The sequence below is a fragment of the Carlito syrichta genome, unplaced genomic scaffold (genome assembly GCF_000164805.1).
Source record: "Carlito syrichta isolate Samal-C Ts95f unplaced genomic scaffold, Tarsius_syrichta-2.0.1 Scaffold313721, whole genome shotgun sequence".
Lineage (NCBI taxonomy): Eukaryota > Metazoa > Chordata > Mammalia > Primates > Tarsiidae > Carlito > Carlito syrichta.
In genome coordinates, this window is record NW_007257817.1 from 24,342 (window position 1) to 27,190 (window position 2,849).

Below are 2,849 nucleotides of genomic sequence, written 5' to 3' on the forward strand. Positions count from 1 at the left end.
CTGCTCCCCCCAGTCCCCCGCTGCGCCCGCGGCTGGTTTGAGGCGGCTCCGCTTCTTTAAAGGAGCACGGCGGCTCATGGGGCCGGTTGGTATCTTTCCCCTTTAAGGAAAGTTGTGATTGAAACCAAAACCCTGCAAATGCAGGGCGAGTGTCGCCCGGTTCTGCCCCGCGACCCTTACCCCACCTCCAGCCCACCGCTTGCTGCGCCAGGGAGGGCCCAGACGTGAGTCAACACTGCCCCCTGCTGTCCGCTGTCGCCCCTGCAGCTCTAGTCGCCTGTGTTCTTGCTCCAAAGTAGAGGCAGAGACGCCAAGGATCTGTTTGCAAGGGGAGTCCCTCCTTCTTGCCCAGGGAGAGTGGCAAAGAAAAGGGTCCTCAAGAATCTCCTAGTGCCTTTTCTCTTATTTAGGGTAAAAAAAAGATCAAGAGGCACAGGGCAGACAGCACATTCACAGCTTGCCGATGTAGGCAGTCTGTCACCCACCGCTGATTCGAGGAAACCCGAATTCTGAAACTCTCACGGTTCCTTTGTCAGGTGGCAACATCCACCTCTGTGTATTCCTCTCCTGTTATCATGGGTGAATTAAAAACAGACAGTCACATTTAAGCATTTCTGCATTTTTTGAACTCGAAAACCTCTGAAAACATCACACCCTAGTCTTTTTCAAGAGAGACATTTTAAGTTTATTTTTAAAAATCATGTATTTGCCAAGTTACATTAGGAATACCATTATTTCTGGTGTAACTTTACCAAAAAAGTTTTGTCAATTCTCTAAAGTGGAGCCAAAAATTTAACAAATCATGGTTACAATGTGTTATTTTAAAAGCATACACTATTTTTTGTTTGCTAATACACTATAATTCAATCCTTCATCAAAGAATAAATAGAAATAAATCATTCATACATTTGTTGTGAGAGACTGTGGACTTTTGTTGGTTTGCTTGTTTATTTGAAAAACCTTTGGGATGATCCTTGAATGTAGCCTCAGTAATATTAAATTTGCATTATTTATGAATGAATTTAATTTGAGAAACAGATAAAAATCATTCTGTGAAGTGAGGCATGTTCAATCTGTATAATATGTATCTATTTTAATTTTAACAAACAGGAAATGGCAAAGTGAAGTAATACAGAAATATATATATATAAATATATATTTCTGTATTAACTATAATACTGTATATATGTATATATATGTATTATATATGCATATATATATTCAGTACATAAAATAATGATTGGACTTCAAAAGAAAACTATCAAAAATGATTTAAGTGTGATGTGGTTACTTTAATAAGTAGAAGCTCCATGATGACTGCTTTATTTTATTTCAGAATCATGGGGCACATGTGAGGATTTACTATGTAAGTAAATTGTGTCGAAGACAAGGCTGGGCTTCTGAGGAGCCCCCACCCCGTTAGCGAACATGGTACCTAGTGGGTGGTTTTGTGTGCCTTACCTCCTCTGCCCCTCCCTCCTAACAAGGAAGTTGTTCCCATCCTTGTGCCCAATGTCTGGCTTCTATTTATAAGTGAGCGCGTGTTCAGTTCTCTGTTTCTGTGATAATTCATTTAGAATGATGGGCTCCAGTGGAAGTATCAGCTCTGGGGGTGCTGCCCTGACCTGTCGCCTAAACAATTAAAAGGTAAGCAGGGGTTTTCTCTCTATCCAAAAGCTTAGCTACAGTGATGGCGCCCATGACAGAGTCCAGAATTCCTGATGAACATTACCGTTCATGATGCTGCAGTGGGCCTGGCCATTGGTAACCTCACTTGCTGTCTCCCAGGCTGATTTTGAAGTCCACCTTCAGGCCTGCCCCAAGTATGTGTGTGAACTGCCATGTTGATTTCATACTGTCTTTCAGAATCACGATCAGTGACCTCTGAGGAGCGTCAACCACAGTAGGTACATGCCTCTTTGCCTGCTGCTTGAACCCCCTGAGTCTGCCCCACTGTACCAGCTCCTCATTAGGGAGCACACCTGGGACCACAGAGCCAGACTCCCTGCCCCTCCTTCCTGTAGCTCCAGACCTCCTCTCTCATCTTTCATGCCAGCTTGCTCTTTTCTCCTCTCTCTGCCGGCCTCAGTACTCAGTGCCACTGTCCAAGGCCTTCATGGTGAGCCTGGGGCTCTTGGGACAGGCTATGTACCCACACTTACAGACATAAGTGCTCTCTGGAGCTGTCAGCAAGGGTGAGAGGGTGTTGTGTGTGGGGCTGACACTGAGGTACCCGGGCGGGGGGTGGACTTCATCCTGTGCATTCTGTATGCCTTGCCCAGTCTGAGCCATGGTGCTAGGGCAGGGCAGCCAGCCCCCAGCCTGGGCACTCAGGGAGTCAAATCTACCACAGAGCAGGGGTACCCATCAGGGTCCTGCCTCCTCCATCAGGCTGGCTCTAGAGCTATAATCTGGGGTGCAAGCTCTGGTTGTTTGAGGATTTCTTTATTTAACTTTTAATTTTTGTATTCTAAAGATGTGGGGTACAATTCAAGGAAGCTATAGCCTGATGGAAATTCTATTGCAAACTTTATGACTTGGTGATGTAGCTTCCATTTTAGGGATGAGATAGGGAGAAACTGAGGCTGGATTCCAAAAAAAATTCGGATAAAGAAATGTGGATGCACACTCAGCCATAGAGCAGAGCTTCTCAAACTTTGATAAGTCAACTGTGGACTTTGTGAAAAGGCTCATTCTGATCCAGCATGCCTGGGATTCTGCTCCTCTGGTAAGTTCTCAGGTGATGCCCATGCGGCTGTCTTCAGACCACATATGCTCTAAGCAGCAAATGCAAAACCTTTTCTTTACAGAAATCTAGAAGATATTCATTGGATGATAGTTCAAAACAT

General features: G+C 44.8%; 1 pseudogene; it reads left to right on the forward strand.

Annotated features, from left to right (window-relative positions):
• The first annotated feature begins 1,721 nt into the window (after positions 1-1,721).
• The window catches only part of LOC103273127, a 7,803-nt pseudogene continuing 6,675 nt past the window's right edge, over positions 1,722-2,849 (forward strand).